We start from the raw sequence: 18,178 nt of genomic DNA, 5'->3' as shown, positions 1-18,178 counted from the left end.
TCTTAACACGCCTTTGAACATATCATTTCTAAACAGTTACGATTATAGATCTACGTACAGCATTTCAAAACATCGTTGTAAGATTTCTCTCAAAAATATATGGTCACTTAAAAGTTAAGAACTAATATCAGATACACTTATTAATTGTTCGTAAGTATGGAATCTTCCCGTTTATACTTTTTTATATAAATGTGTGACATTTTAGATTTCGATTAACTTATAAGTATAACTTTATGAAACATTTGATCTTTTAGATCTGACATGTGATACGCACTATTTATCCAAGTGCTGAATTTCAAAGATGTAATTTTATTTTAAGAAGATTGACAAAATATATTATGTACTAAGTACATTAATTTTGTATTACATTTCTGTATTGTATTTGTATATGCAAAAACTGTGTTGCTTCTTTCAAATTTTCGTTTCACGTCAGCCATGCTAAAAAGTTTATACATGAACATATATACATTTACTCAACTGAAGATGTAAAAACCAAGCAAACATGACCATATGCCTTTAAATTAGCGTTTTAGAGTGACAATAATCGCAAATACGTTGGCTATTTCCAAACTCTTATTTTTCTGTAGATCTGTATTAACTATATGAATTAAAATGTACGCGAATCTTTTTAACGTCATTTATTTTTTTCCGAAATCGGTATCTTAAAAGTAACAAAAACATGTTTGAAATGCAGAAAAACGCACGAAATGGCACCCTCGAAAAAAAATCAAGGGGAGCATGCCCCCAGCCCCCCTACCAAATGCCTCCCTATTTTTTTACCTCTGGCTACGGGCCTGCCTTAGCATAAACAAAGTGAAAATAGAGTTCCTAATCATAACGTTTGCTGTGGATGTGTTCATTGTTTATTTAAGCCGTGAAATAGTAATTTGTGAGTTTGTTTATGCACCAAAAGTAAATCCGCTACATATATTTGTATTAGGAAAGTTTGATTGCCCACCAAAAGTAAATCCAGTACTTTTTTTTTAGTATTGATAACGTCTTCGCAAGGATGACGACCAACGATTTCGCAGGATGGAGAATGTTTGTAGTGTTCGTCAAACAGAATCTCATGGTAAATTTGTATACGTCAGGAAAAACACGATTTGTCGCTAACCCAGTGTAATACAATCCAGCTTTGGCTAACCGATGATTATCTGGAATAATTTGTGGTGACCAGCTATCAAATGTTGAAAGACGATCTTTGTAGTACATTGTACTTGTAAGATGATGGTGTAATACAGACGCTGTCGTTAGTGGCCATAAGTTGACTGTCCATCGAGAAACAACTTAAGCGGGAACACACTCTCTTTTAAATCACATATGGATCAAAACTGTTCAAGAGAAACTTTTAACTGTACTGATCCCTTCTTAAATAAAACTTTGCAAGAATGCTCTGTCTTTTTTGCTTCAAGGTTTTCGTCTAGTTTGCAGTTAATATGGTTAAGAACTAGCGGCCACTGAACAGTCCAAAGTGCTTTTTCTTCAAAATAAAATCAACTTTTCTTCTGTGACCTAGTTATGATTTTGTAACTTGACCTGGATAATGGTCTGGCACCACTGGAACCACTGGAACCACCTTCATAGAAGTCATCGGAAAGTTCTCGTGGTGAAATAAGCAAATTGCATTAGCGTTTGGTGTCAGAAAATATATAATATAACGATGCATTGTATCGTAATACCTTTTTTACAAAACGTGTACTTAGTTTTGACAATACTAAAAACGATCTAAACTAATCTGTACCCGAATGTTGTTTTCTCAGAACAATGCACTGACGTTTTTATACAGTATGACCTTCTGTACATCCTACGGCACGGAGCTTCTAAAATGCACAGGTATAACAAATACGTACTGAAGGTTATTTCTAAAACACACTATATGGTAACTACACCGGTAGCCGTGTGATAGATCTGTCCAATATAGGCTCTCCCTAGCACACACAAGAAAAAAATATCCGTAAGTACACAATTGGTCATCCTATCTTCAAAATTGAACAAACATAATTATTAATGATGCTTACTGCATGTTAGAATAGAAACAAATCGTTGTTCGACTGAAAGTATCAATTCGCATGCATTAAGGGGAAACGGGGATATTCTTTGATATATGGGTGAAGCCTACATACTAAATCTTTATTTTGTCAGGGACGTGTCGTGAGCTCGAAATAAGATGTCGTGCGCTCGAAATAAGATATCGAGCGCACGAGATAAGATGTCGTGCACTAAGATATCGAGCGAAATTTCGTTTTTGTTGTTATTCAAATAAAACTATTTTGACTTAATTGGGTTGAATATAATCTAAGTATAAATATATTTAATTGTGATATGTACATGTACAAAACATCTAAATATTCAGAAGGACAAAAAATGTTGAGTCTTGTAGAAACATGAAAGTAACGGTTTGGATAGCAAGTTTTCGCCGGTTTAGATAACTTAGTCTCTTTGGACGTTTGCGGTGTGGAATTTCTAACTCCTGATATTTCTTTCTGACTTATGTTTTCGTTTGCATTGTAAACATAATTAGCTAATGGTAAATGTTCAAATGTATCTTCCAACAAACAGAGCATGGTCATCAATCACTTATGCTTACAAAATGGAGATGTATGCTTTTAAAGAAATATTCTTTTGGTTTATTTAATTTTACTAAACGTGATTTTTAACCAAACCGATGTAACCAATTCCAGTTTGAAAGACTGTCCACTCAAGATTGTTTGACGGATACAAGATGACCAGCAAAAATAAATTAAAAATGCTTTGGCACAAAAGTTCAATGAAGCCATATTTAGTTTTATACATACTGAAGCACATTTCTATTTGCTAGAAATACCTTTTAAAAGCGATAGGTTGAATATTTAGTGGTTGCTATAATGCAGGACTAACATTATGTATTACAAGTCTTTTACTCCCTTGTGGTGATATCGCTGACAGTTCCAAGGCGATGCCTTACTGCTTATTTATTTCTCATTTTTGTGTGTGCACATCTATGCACACGCTATTTTAAGATTTTCGGCTTGAAGATACTGCGTATACCTATAAGATAGTTTCCCTTTTATAAATGTTATTTCGCAAGCGTAGAAGTTTAATTTTCCCATCTTAACCACAAATGGGAGAGGAACGACAAAGACAAGCAATGGTAAACACCATTCGTCATAATGGAAATTCGAACGCACTCGCCTTGTACTTTACTGTCATGATAGGGTGCAAGAATACATAATGTTGCAAATTATGCATTGCTTTGTGCATTGCGCTAGTTTAACTGATGATAAGTTCCCATTAAAAAAACTTTGCATTCTCTGATTCTACATTTCAAGGGAAGGTAGGAAGAACTAATTATTCTCTTGCTTGTTTAACTTGTACAGCATGTCTGATCATCACAGTGAATGAGTGCATACAGGAGCTTAACAAAAAAATGTAAGAGACGGCATAAGAGTATAACAATTAAGACAACATCAGAGTTACAAAGCCTGTTCATTGCAAATTAGATAATTAGATCAGTAAAGATTTATTCAACTATAGACTATAGTTGTTACTGAGATACCTGCTTATACAAAAATTGCAAAAAAAAAAAAAAACACACACACACAAAAAATGAAAAAGTAGAACTGTGTGAAAAAGCAGATAAGAGTTATGGAACATGATGCTTCATTTTATAAATTTTCCCGGAAGTAAATCCTTTGAAGTACGTAACACATTCGCATGCCTGAGTTACAAAAATTACTAGCATGCATTTCCACTACCGTTCATGAACTAAACGCACGGCTACCGTTGTATTTACCTTTTTTTGTTGTTTTGTTTTGAGCGGGCATATGGACGGCTTCCGTTGTAATTATCATACAGTGTATGAAATATCTCCAGAAACTTACAAGATATTCCCTTGTTTTGTGTTTTGAGCGGGCATATTTGACGGCTACCGTTGTAATTACCATACAGTGAAATAATCTGAAATTAAATAAAATCCTTTAAAATGGTGTACGCTTGACTCTTTTCACATAAAACTTATAACTGAGCCGCTTACATTTAAGTTTTTCTTCATATTTTGTATGTTTAAAATCGCTGTCCGTACCAATGAATATTTATTTTCTCATTTCATATTTTATGCATTTTCTTTATCAATACTCAGCATTATCTAATTCGGTTTTTGGGACAAGAGAGATTAGGTAGCCATCCAATTTCACAAAAATATGAATCATAAAAAGCGGCCAATTGTGCCAGAGAGAAAGCAAAATATCTGTTGAATCTCCGGTTCAAAATAAAGTGATCGGCAATTTTACTGTTTTTGCAGTTGTTTATCATTTGGTATTTTCCAGTTATGTATCTTTTAAACATCTGTAAATCAAAGTGATATTTAGCACATGCTCTCATTTGAAAGGAGCCCCAACCTTATTATGTTTTGTTCGTCCGTCATCTTATCAGCTTAATTGTCCGTTCACAACACTAGTTTTTATAGTCTTTGCGTGTATTATCGAATTCACCAGATAATACTACAACCACATTTATGTAGGACTGAAAGTGTACATACGTGTCTATATATTGGGAGATCATTTTGACAAAACATAGTTTACAAGCCAAATATTTGCATAAGCAAGGCTATTCTTTATCAAGTTGTTTGCACGATGAACCCTTTTATTACCTAATATTATCACTATTCAGATCGTTGCATGGCATGCAGAATTTATTTCTAGTAAACCAAAAGACCCATATGTTCAATGAACCGGAAACATTTGAACAACAGAGGGCTACCCAGAGATCATTTGTGCAAAGTTTCATGAATTGTCAAGTAGCAATTAAGTAGACAAAGCGGACACATACAAACAATAAACCAAATCGTCTTTGAGCGTCCTATCTTTTTTATCAGTTACGTGATTGAAACGTATATAATAGCTGGTGTGCGCTCTGCGCGAATTAAAATATTTGCAATGGATATAGATGACACAATTGTGAGTACTTTCAGATTTTAATATGTTTATGGGTCTAATTCTTTTCTAATATTTTAAATAATCGTAAATTTTCGACGTTTTCAAATTCATACCGAAGAATATTCCACCGGCCACTAATCGATAGCGGTCAGATTTTCTATATAGAAATAAGAAGGGCATGTACACATTTTACTTAATAACAAAATTTCGAAAAATAAGAAACCTTAGGTGCAAAAATATTACCAAAGTTCAACATTTGATTCATCACAAGGTTTTTTTAAATTAAATTTTATCTTAATTTTTTATTCGTTCTTCATATGAAGTTTAATGCTATCATTTCGTCATTTTTTCCCTTCTTTTTTCCATATAAAATGAGCAAAAATCTCATACATGCGTTTCTTCAAAGCATTTTTTTGTATAAAACCATTGATATGAAAGCTTAGGTGCAAGAAATTTCCTACTCTCATTGAATTTATCTTTTGAATGATATTTATTTCATTTTTGTGAAATAAAAATTTGATTCGTTCTCAGACGGTTTATTTCCACTAATTTCGAAGAAAAATTAACTTCAGCGCGAAGTTGTTGTTGTAGCGTCATAAACAGACGATATTATTATGCCGCGTGAACATACGGTATTGTGATCAAAAGGTTAAAGTAATGATTTAATCATTTAATATGATTTTACTTCGCGAGTAATTCATTTTGTGTTAATATCACAAATTAACAATATAAGAAATGCAATTAAATGTTGCAATTAATATTTCGGTTCTAAAAAGAAAGAGATGCGCATTTCTTCTTATGTTGTTCTTCTCACCTTATTTCATATACATTTAAATATCAGTGTCAATTATGCCAATTATGTCAATTAAACATTAAAAGAGATAGCTTTTCTATCGGCCCTTGGATCACAAATGCAAACTGTCGCTATTTTTTTACTCAGTTACAGTACAAAAAGGTAAAATATAGAATTTTTTGTATATAGTTTACTTTTTTTTAGTAAATAAATTCAAGGTCCGCATTGATCAAATTAAAGGTGGAAAATATGTCCGGAGTATTTTTGTGTACAAGAATGTTTTTGCAATGTAAATAATATCTGCATTTAAAACAGAATTGAATTTTACTTCAATAACTTAATGATATATTTTTGTTTTCGTGAAAATTTAACCTGGTTTCATGATCTTTTCAGTCATCATAAATGTCATCGTGATTAACTTACTTTCATAATTTATTGTACATCTTCAATTCAAGATAATTTTACATGAAACCAATTTCTATACTGTATATATACCTATTCCTATTGAATGATAGTTTATAGAAGTAATAAAATGTTGTATGCATCACGCATAAACCCTTTTTATTGGACCTGTAATAAAACTTGCCAATTACCTCTAAATAAGGAACGTTAAAACAACACAGACGTTTATAACACTGATAAGGCTATAATTGCGTTTTGAATTACGGGTATTTTCTTTTTGTAATTACAAGGTATATTTATCATGCGATTTTAATCTTTCGCATATTTTTTATTTTGCAAACAGTTTTCATATATTGGTGGAATATTTATAGGTTATTAGCTTTGTATCGGGAAATATGCACGAGTTCTCAGCGGAAATATTGCGCGACTTTAGGAGCGCAATATTCTTCCGCCGAAGAACGAGTGCATATTTCTCGATGCAAAGATAATAACCTTTTTATTACATACACATCTGCACGTATAAATATAACGTAAATATTATAAATTTGTTTAATAGCCTGAACAGCATTGACAATACTGGACTAAACAGAAAAAAATAGTGCAAGAACAAACACTGAATTACGTCACGCACCCGATAAGAAAGACAGGCGTCAGTGTATGGAAAAATATTGACGTTTCCGGTACCAGTGTAACTTAACGGGGAATAGAAACGTGTATGTAATAAGTGTAGTTATATTAAAATGAATAATGTCTGCTTGAATACGGCAAAATATCTGTACCACGCTGATTGCCACTATCTTTTTTTTTTTAAATTTTACAAACATACCATAATTTTCGATTCATTAAACTTCCTATTTTGCCAATATGTTTTATTATTAAGAATTACTGAATTGATATACGTATGATGTTCAACCATTTCAGAATAAAAAATTCAAAACCTACACCTGTGTAATTATAAATTGTAAACAGCTGACCCTGTTTAAAAACAAAACAAAAAAACTTACGTATGTATTTTTGTGACATAAGAATGGATGTGGTAGTGGCAGCAGGTATAATACATATCAATCAGACAATTTTAAAATGTCTATTCTAAAATATATTCGTCAAGTTTATTTGTATTTTGTGACTTGACAAGAATGTGTTATGGCCGTAAAAGTTATAAAACCGTATAAAACATAGTTCGATTTAAAAAAAAAAAAATTGGGGGGGGGGGGCGGTGGTACTTACCTCTATTACACATATTATACTTAAAGACAGCGTTATTTAAAACAAATGTAAAATCATATTTCTTAAATATATATGTCAGATTTTATTTTTCAACGACAGCGTATTTTATAGATGGGAGACGCCGTAAAAATATCAATGCTAGTGCTATATAAATATAAAAGGAAGTGTCTAGGGGTACGAACCTCCTTTTTTTCTAGAGATTAAGTGTCATTTACATTTCAGATTTGGTTGAAAATGAAAAAAAAATAAGACTTCATCGATGAATCTAAATGGTTTACAGATAGCAAAATTACATATTAAACATTCTTTTGATAAATTTATTTCTAATGAAAAATCCCTTTTCCATAGTTTGTAACTCCAGTGACATTTCAATAAAGCTTGTTTAATTATCTTATGAAAAACCTTCTCTTTTATTACACTTGATATTGAAATAAACATCCAGGTGACAATACCCGGAGGCAATAGATATCGACATCGCAATACCGGTCACCTGTTACCAATACCATATAGGTGTTGTCTCCCCTGATATCGATTTTCTGCAATATCGGTCATGAGGTCAATTCTTCCTCATGAGTAAAACGCATTTTACCTCCTAAGTTATGATTACAACACACAGGGCGGTATTATGATAGGATAATGTTTGAACCGAGGCTTTTGAGTACCGTGGACAGGGACATAGCGTGATAGCTTAGAGATAGACCCTAAAAATTTCAATGATAGTAATTCATTAAATAAAGTCTAGAAATTGGTTTCCAAGTCCTTTAAAATAACCAAAAATGTTTTCACAAATGTGAAGTTTATGGTAGTTTTGTTAATATCAATAACAGAAGTTTTAATTTTTAATTTAAAGTTGTGATCCACAAAGAATGACAACTCTTGTCTTAGGCTAGTACTTATAAGCAGAGACTATTAGTTTACTTCCCTTGCAATTACACAATTGAGTGGAAAATGAAAAACTGTTTTAGACTTAATATCATACTTTTTTGCACAAGCCAATAATAAAATGAAGTACCAGTAAGTTATTAATAGTGCAGATAATTAGAGATGGTACCGACCCAAGAAAATCTAAGGAGAACAACTCTGAAATAACCAATGAACTGAAGCCAACATAAAACATTGGTCAAAAGTGAAAGGAAAATCAGATAGGTCCTTTTTACAACAACTGATCAGGAAGACAAAATATGACCTACATTTGTTTAAATCCCTTTGTATTCAATATACAACATGCACACTTTTCTCATGGCTTACACTGACAGTTATTTTATAAGTTGTAGAGAGGCCCTGATAGAAAGTTCAGTAGTGCATGAACATAATGTAAAATAATGCATAAATTCCTTTAAAGAAAAGTTACAACATTAAGAAACGTTATTAAGTTCTGATATTTTAGTAAAAGTTATATATTGTTCTCAATGGTGATACATTGGTTTCCACAAAATTTATTTATCAAAATGTAAAATTATATATCCAACAATGAGATATAACAAAAAATAGTTAAATTGGTATCACTTTTGTGTAACAAAGCAGCCCGATTGCGTATATTTATCACTTCAAAGAATCATTTTGAAAGTTTTTCTTATGCTTTAGTCATTTTGAAGAGTTTCTCTTACTGTTCAAGAGTACTTTGCTTCAAATAATGTAACACAAAAATTCATTGTCATCAAATATAATTACAATGTTTTAATGTAGTGGTTGTAATTACAACATTTGAAGGTAGCTCATAGGTAATGACTCTATGTAATGTATTTAAGCAAGTCAACATTCTCTGGATGGAACTATCATGATCATTGCTTTCCTTGAAAAAGAATAAATGCTGAAAAAGCATATGGAGATTACTTTATTTGATGATTTTCGTTACAACTACCTTAAACAAGCTATAAGGTGTTTTATTTATTGTTGTAAACAAAGTAAGCGGGTAACTTCAGATATCAACATTAATTTACAACTTAAACTGTTTACACAACTTATAAAAAGGGGTTTTGTTGGGGCCTCTCATTTACAATTATATCAACAATTATCACCTGTGCATTCATGAGTGGAAAATATTGATGGTAAAATGATGTAGGGATTTGTTTACATTATAAAATTTTTAATAACTTCTTTCAGGTAAATTTTTGGTATGGTTTTGGTAAGCTTATAATAAAGAGCATGTCATTCTCTTTCACTCAGATTTTTTTCAAGCATTTTAGACTCTTGGCTAGTCTTGGAATTTGACTTTATTAAAAGAAAAAAGGAAGTTCAGTATAGGCTCTGTCAAAGTGTTGAAAGTAGACTAAACTTACACTATACTCTATTGAATTTATTTAACTGTGGAAACTTTTGATATAGACTATAATTGGGGGAAATCCTAAAATCATTGAAATACGGTCAATACAAGAGTTGTCCATTTGCTTTAGATATTTTGAGAAAGTCATTTTTTAAACATCAAGTATTTCTTTTTTCACATGGAGAAGAGGAAAATTATAAATATCTTTAGAAAACTGGTGCACTTAGCTATCATTTCCCTCTGAAAAAAGTCTGTAAAGATGAATTTGAATTTTTAGGTACCATCTCTGCATAATGAACAATTGATTGTGCAGAACAAACTAATAAATGCTCAGCACAAACTATAAGATGTACCGGAAAAACTAGTAAATGTACATAACAAACTGTTTAATCTACATAACAAATTAAGATTTGTACCGAATACATTGGAAAAATGCACATGACGAAGTATTAATTCTACAGCACAAACTAGGAAAAGCACAACAAAATCTGAAATGACTACGTAATAAAAAAAAATCATGTCAAGACAGTCTAAGCATTCCATACTGATGGGTCCGTGTATTAAGTCATTGCGTATCCTAACCATTGTGGAACCGCAACTCTTGTGAGAAACTGATGACCTCACACGAAGTTCGTAGCACACGGTTGTTTTCTACTTCTACGAGAATATTCTCAAAAAATCACGTTCTAACGGATAATTGATAATAACGGTTGATAGGTCGATGCAGTTTCAAAAAGACAATATAGCAAGACATTGTTAAAATGCAAAGGTATTATAATAGAAAACATGCTTTACTGTTGTTAATATATATATGAAATTAGGCTGGTAGTGAAACCTTGTAGACTGGCATTGGCCTTGTGGTATATGGCAGGTCATTCCAAAGTCTGATTGCGCGGGGAAAGAAACAGTTCATATGTTATTGTCTTTTATACAGCATGATTAGAGATGATTGGTTTTCTGTGCTGTTCTAGTGTATACCATTTGAGTTGTAGCATTGATGATACACTAATGTAATGGGAGTAGTCGTTAAGCACATATCTTGATTCGGCTCTTTGATTCTTTCTAGTTCATTTGATAATTTAAAAGATTTTTGCAAGGGATGCCAGACTGTGTTACAATACTCAAGTTGTAGTATTTCATGTATAAGTTTTATTGGCTATTTCTTTGATGTTTTTGTTATTACTTTTGGTGTTTTTTTCAATAAATCTGAGTGTGTTTTAGCTTGAGGTGACTTAATTAGTTTCTATGTTTTTCAAGCTAAAACCTTCACTAATTGTTATTCCTATTTTGCAGTTTTGTAGAGTTAGTTTAAGCTAAAGCCTTCACTAATTGTTATTCCTGTTTTTCATTTCTTATAGATATAAGTTCAAGTTCATGTAATTTATATGGAAAATGGACAGTATAACGTTTCCTTTTTGAAATTCTGTTGAACTCACATTTATCAGGATTAAATTCCATTGACCATTGAGATAACCATTTGTTCTAATTGTGTTAAATCATTTTGGCGCATCTAACATTATATATACTATGGTGGCATCAGCAAAGAGCTGGACTCCTTTTTTTAACTGTTAATATAATAGAGAAAAAGGCAGGGGCCCAGGAAAGGACCTTGGGGTATCTTAGATATGACTGGTACTTAATCATGAATGAGAGCCCTGTAAAACAACTGTTTGAGTACGTTATTTTTCAGGAAAGATCTGATTCAAGAGACTATATTCATTTATCAATTCCACGTTTCATTAATTTATATAGAAGGTGATGGTCGTATTTGTTACTTTTTTCTTTTACATTGCAAATTTGCACCATTATTATCCATCAAGAGGATCGTCAAAATCCCAAGACTAGGAAGCCAAGTTAGGCCTCTAGTATGCGAGAATGATTTGTACATGCATATGTGCCAACCTTAAACTTCCAAATTTTACACGGCTTACTGGTTGCTGAGGGTAAAGGCACAATGACAAAAACTTTGAAAGAGTCAACTGTGGCTGCTGTGTGTGCAACAGACGGCAAATATAGAGTGGGTGCGACAGTTGCTTTCCTTTTTACGTCAAAGATTGCGAACTTTATTCAAGTAACATACATTTTATGCCATTTCAATAGGCCCGCTTTGCTTGCCAACTTACATATGCTTCCTTTGTGAATTGTCGCATTTGCAAAATAGTTCTTATTTAAGCTATATTTAAACTGCCGTTGCTGTTCATAAATTGGGTGCATACAATGTGCCCTTCTTAAACCTTTGTTTCATCTTTGTGGCGAGCTTAGTTGTCCGTTCACAACACTAGTTTTCACCAGATAATACTACAACCACATTTATGTAGGACTGAAAGTGTACATACGTGTCTATATTTTGGGAGATCGTTTTGACAAAACATAGTTTACAAGCCAAATACTTACGTAAACAAGCTATTCTTTATCAAGTTGTTTGTACGATGAACTCCAGTTTGAATTTACCTTTTATTACCTAATATTATCACTAGTCAGATCGTTGCATGAATTGTCAGGTAGCAATTAAGTAGACAAAGCGGACACATACAAACAATAAACCAAATCGTCATTGAACGTCCTATCTTTTTTTATCAGTAACGTGATTGAAACGTATATAATAGCTGGTGTGCGGTCTGCGCGAATTAAAATATTTGCAATGGATTAAGATGACACAATTGTAAGTACTATCAGAATTTAATATGTTTATGGGTCTACTTCTTTTTTAATATTTTAGATAATCGTAAATTTTCGACGTTTTCAAATTAGTAAAACGCATTTTACCTCCTAAGTGATGATCACAACACACAGGGCGGTATTATGATAGGATATTGTTTGAACCGAAGCCTTTGAGTACCGTGGACAGGGGTATAGCTAAATTACCCCGAGAGGTCCGAGGCGTGCTCCCCATGTTTTAAAATCTAAATGTCTGTGGTGCAATCTGAAGGCATTTCAACAATAACGTTGAGCTAATTTGAATTATCAAGTACCTGTAAATTATTTTCAAAACATACTACACGGCTGTTTAGATTTCGTATGAACCATATGATTTTATGACAGAAAATTGTCATTTTAAGAATCTATAATGCTAACCTAGATTCTAACATTTCCAAAACGTGTTGTTGTTTTAATGAAGTGCTATACATGTTAAAGTAATATCTTGTTATCGTGTCGGATAAATGGTTTATACCAAATAGTAGTTTGTAGACACTTAAAGGATGGCATGGTCGTGTGTTGGTAAACAAATATCGAACAGAAAGGACACTTGAAAAAGAAATGCTCTGCGTCTTCATTATAGAAGCCACATTTGCAACTTGAGTTATTCCGATATAAATCTGAATTGAGATTGCCATGTTTATTTTTTATGCGCGCGCAAGATGTGTTGGTGGAAATCTGTCACCAGAAAGAAAGTATGAGGGTACTATTTGTGCTTTATATTTATTTCTAAGTTTCTGTTTGAAGGAAGAAAGTGTGTGAGCATTACACAATTCAGTGTCAAGGCTATTCCACATTTTTTTATCGAAGATGGTATTACTAATTATGAATAGATCTTCAACCGTCTAGCAACAGTAGCAAAGTTATCGTTATATCTTAGATTGTATGTGTTTGAATCAAGAACAGTTTCTGGAAATATTCAAATAACTCGGTTATTCACCACAATCGTATTTAAATACTAGGAACAATTTTTGCGTATTTCGTCTATCTGACAATTAAAGCCATCCAATTTCACGAAGAAGTCTGAAACGGATCTGGTTAACCCAGTGACAACACATTCAGCATGATTTTTTTTATTCTTTCGGGCGTTTCTTTTTCGTATTGAGTGCAGCTCTACAATACCGACGATGCGTATTCTGTAATTGGTCTCGGGTATGGTATATAAATCTGATCAAGCTTTAAGTATACATTTTTTTATACAGACAAAGCGCTATCTTGTATACGCCAAGTACCGTCGTCACAGGAGGTAACCCCTAAGTATTTATAGTAATGTACAAAATCAAGCTGTTTGTTCTGAAATTAAATAGCAGGACGATTTTGATTATTTTTTTTTTTTACAGAGAACAATACATTACTTCTATTTCAGCCGGATTAAATTGTGCTAATCATTGTTCCACCTAGACAGATATATTGTTTAAATCAGTATTAATAGTCGTTTCTATGTATTTGTTATCGTTTGAACTTACCGCCAGGGAACTATCGTGCTGACGTGAATTGAAAAAAAACATAAAAAAAACACTGAGCCGGCTGTTAGGTATTTTTCTTCTGAGAGTGTAGTCCTTACAAATACTCTTTGCTTCATATTAACCAATGTTTGAGAACCAGTGTAACACATTTCCAGAACCCCCCCCCCCCCCCCCCCCCCAAAAAAAAAAAACAACAACAACAACAACAAACAAACACACTGTTTAAGTTTAAAGATATGACCTTTTACCGCGAAAAGTCGAAAACTTGAAGTTTTTAACACAACAATTGTCGTGCAAACGTCAACTTCTTGATCTAGAATCAAGTGCGAAAAGTAGAAATTTAAAAGCCTTAACTTCAACTTCTCGCGCAAAGGTGTTCCGCGAAAAGTAGAAATCTTGAAGTTTTTGACCCGAGAATTGTCGTGCAAACATCAACTTGTCGACCCACAATCTAGCGCGAAATGTTGAAATTAAGTGGCCTATCTTCAATTTTTCGACCAAGACTTTGGCCGATATTTTCGCGATATTATCGCTTAAATTTCGGCTTTTCGTTCTAGGACTAACTAACTAACCCTAACCCTAACCCTAGAACGAAAAGTCGAAATTTAAGCGATAATATCGCGAAAATATCGACCAAATAACTGGCACGAAAAGTAGAAGTTAAGACTTAAATTTATACTTTTCGCCCTACAAATTCAGTCGATAAGTTGACATTTGCACGACAATTGTCGCGTTACAAACTTCGATTTTTCAACTTTTCAGGGAAATATCTTAGCACGAGAAGTTGAAATTAGCTCTCTTAATTTCTACTTTTCGCGCTTGATTCAAGGTTGAAAAGTTGTCGTTTGCACGACAATTGTCGGGTCAAAAACTTCATGATTTCGACTTTTCGCGGTAAATTTATAGCACGAAAAGTTGAAAATAGATGCTCAATTTCAAATTTTCGCGTTTCTGTCTAGTCGAGACTTCGATGGCAGAAACAGGATTCCGTAGATTAGTTATATTGAAAAAACTGTGTTAAAGGTAAGAGGTTTGGAATGCGCGAGCAATTATTATGTACAATTAATTCATTTCAAATAGGAACTAGAAATATCGTCTAATGTAGATTAAACTACCAATTTGGAAAGCTCATTATTTTGTGTCAACAAGGTTCGCTATTTAGTGCATAAAGTGTTCGTTTACAAATTTTGACAGCCGTCAAACTGGACACACCCCTTCTTCTCTCAAGTCACTTGTACGTTGAGTTTGCAGCCTGCAACCCATGTCTTTGGCACGAGATTTGCTCGTTTTAGTCGCCTGGTTTCAAAGCTGAGATACTCATGGTATGGGGTCAGATACCCCTGGACGAATACTCCGCCATTTCCTTGCTAGCGTCTGGTTTTGGAGTTTGCATATTTTACAATATTTTTTTTTTCTGTTGTAATTGTCTGCTGGATTCCCTTTCTTGTAACAGTTGTCTATATCCGAGGAGGTCAAGGTCAATCCAACAGCATTAGTATGATTTATAATATTGTTTTCCACATTCTCGTCCGATGTGCTAATATCGCCGGGGATCCCTGAAATGTCTGGACACATTCTGCGTTCGCCATGAGTTGATTTTAGTTCAGACTGGAGTTTTATCACTCTTTAAATGATTAATCTCATCCCTCAGTTCCTGATTCTATTTCGCACTATCTCTTTTATATCTTGTCTGATATCCTTGATGAGCTTTTCTTTCAGTGCTGTTTTCATGTCTCTGATTAGTAATCTGATGGGTATTGGAGCAAGCAACAGGTGCTTGACAGCCATTTGGCCATAATGTACCCCCCACCCAACACACAGTAATAAATGAAATAAATAAATAAAACAATCACACTGACAAAACCGATTGACATTATTGTCTAAATGGAAAAAAGAAGAGCGTTTTACGTTACGATACTAACATATGAAGATCGTTAAATTGTGTTAGTCAGTTGGTAATCTTTTGTTACGAGCGGTTTGCCATGCATACTGACAAATTAACGTTAAGATGCGTGTTTACGAGTTGTTCAAGGTAAGTAGCATGCATTGCTACTTAAACGACCAAGTAATGCCCTTTGTATAACAGGAACTGGGAGACTTTTTCGTCTGTATATTAGAAATTAAGTTTTAACCAAAATGCAAATGAGTTTTTAAAAGCTTGGTATACTTTCGAAGCAAAAACGAACAACACTAAGGAGATGAATGCTATGAAATTCAATGTACGTTTAACCCAGTGTGGTGTTTGCTATCCATGGCATGCCGCGGTATATTTAGTTCTGGCTTCCATAACGTAAAGGAAGCTATTTTATATTTTCTGATGTATGGAACCCCTAGACTGCCTTGGCACGATAATTATTAGTTCGCCATGTGCATTTTCCAATACATTCGGTACAAATTATAATTTGTTATGTAGATAAAACAGTTTGTTATGTACATTTATTACTTTGTCCGGAACATTTCTTAGTTTGATCTGTACATTCATTAGTTTGTGAGGTACAATTATAATTTGTTATATAGATAAAACAGTTTGTTATGTGCATTTATTCGTTTGTCCGGTACAATGCTTAGTTTGTGCTGTGCATTTAGCAGATTGTTATGTACAATTAATAGTTCGTTATTTGCATTTTCCAATATATTCGGTACAAATTATAATTTATGTAGACAGAGCAGTCTGTTATGTACATTTTAGCTCAACTGAGCCAAAGGCTCAGGGTGAGCTATTGTGATCACTCACCGTCCGTCGTCCGTCCGTAAACTTTTAATTTAAACGACACCTCCTCATAAACCGCTAAGCCAATTTCATCCAAACTTAATAGGAATGTTCCTTGGGTGAAGCTCTACAAAAAATATTCAAAGAATTGAATTCCATGCAGAGCTCTGGTTGCCATGGCAACCGAAAGGAAATTTTTAAAAAATCTTCTTCTCAAAAACCAGAAGCCTAAAGCTTAGATATTTGTTGTGAAGCATTCACTAGTGGACCGTTACCAAGTTTGTTCAAATCATGACCCCGGGGTCAAAATTAACCCCGCCCGAGGGGTCATATGATTTTACAAAACCAGAAGCCCTAGAGCTTAGATATTTGACATGTAGCATTGCCTAGTAAACCTCTACTAAAGTTGTTCAAATCTTGACCCCGGGGTCAAAATTAACCCCGCCACAGGGGTCACTTGATTTTACATAGATTTCTATAGGAAATTCTTCAAATTAAAAAAAAAAACCAGAAGGCCTAGAGCTTAGATATTTGACATGTAGCATTGCCTAGTGGACCTCTACAAAATTTATTCAAATCATGACCCCGGGGTCAAAATTGGCCCCGCCCCAGTGGTTACTTGATTTTACATAGGAAAATCTTCAAATTTTTCTAAAAATAAACCAGAAAGCCTAGAGCTTAGATATTTAACATGTAGCCCTAGTGGACCTCTGTAAAATTTGTTCAAATCATGACTCCCGGGGTCAAAATTGACCCCGCCCCAGGGGTCACTTGATTTTACATAGGAAAATCTTCAAATATTTTCTTAAAATAAACCAGAAGGCCTAGATCTTAGATATTTGACTTGTTGCATTGCCTAGTAGACTTCTACAAAATTTATTCAAATCATGACCCCGGGATCAAAATTGGCCCCGCCCCAGGGGTTACTTGATTTTACATAGGAAAATCTTCAAAATTTTCTAAAAATAAACCAGAAAGCCTAGAGCTTAGATATTTAACATGTAGCATTGCCTAGTGGACCTCTATAAAATTTGTTCAAATCATGACTCCCGGAGTCAAAATTGACCCCGCCCCAGGGGTCACTTGATTTTACATAGGAAAATTTTCAAATATTTTCTTAAAATAAACCAGAAGGCCTAGATCTTAGATATTTGACTTGTTGCATTGCCTAGTAGACTTCTACAAAATTTATTCAAATCATGACCCCCGGGGTCAAATTGACCCCGCTCCATGGGGTTACTTGATTGTACATAGAAAAATCTTCAAAATTTTCTAAAAATAAACCTGAAGGCCTAGAGCTTAGATATTTGACATGCAGCATTGCCTAGTGAAACTGTACAATATTTGTTCAAATCTTGATCCCCCAGGGTCAAATTGACCCAGCTCCAGGGGTTAATTGATTGTACATTGGGAAATCTTCATAAATTTGCTTAAAATAAACCAAAAGGCCTAGATCTTATATATTTGATATGTAACATTGCCTTGTAGATTTCTACAAACTTTATTCACATCATGACCCCCGGGGTAAAATTAACCCCGCCCCAGCGGTAACTTAATTGTACATCGGTAAATCTTCAAAAAAATTCTAAAAATAAACCAGAAGGCCTAGAGCTTAGATATTTACCATGTAGTATTGCCTAGAGGACCTCTACAAAACGTTTTCAAATCATGACCCCCAGCATCAAATTGGCCCCGCCCCAGGGGTTA

At 33.6% G+C, this 18,178-nt stretch overlaps 1 protein-coding gene across 2 annotated transcripts in view; it reads left to right on the top strand.

The window, feature by feature from the left end:
* The first annotated feature begins 4,790 nt into the window (after positions 1-4,790).
* Positions 4,791-18,178, top strand: part of LOC123557087 (aminoacyl tRNA synthase complex-interacting multifunctional protein 1-like) — a 73,513-nt gene continuing 60,125 nt past the window's right edge. The window contains exon 1 of one of the 2 annotated variants that reach the window (XM_053543481.1): positions 4,791-4,934. The gene's annotated coding sequence lies outside the window, so the exon portion shown is untranslated. Of the gene's footprint in view, positions 4,935-12,115; positions 12,261-18,178 lie in introns of those variants that run through there. The other variant, XM_053543480.1, reaches the window with a different exon arrangement.

Source organism: Mercenaria mercenaria, chromosome 5 (assembly GCF_021730395.1).
Source record: "Mercenaria mercenaria strain notata chromosome 5, MADL_Memer_1, whole genome shotgun sequence".
NCBI classification, from domain to species: Eukaryota; Metazoa; Mollusca; class Bivalvia; order Venerida; family Veneridae; genus Mercenaria; species Mercenaria mercenaria.
Note: the sequence above shows the minus strand (reverse complement) of the source record. Positions and strands in the feature narration are given on the sequence as shown.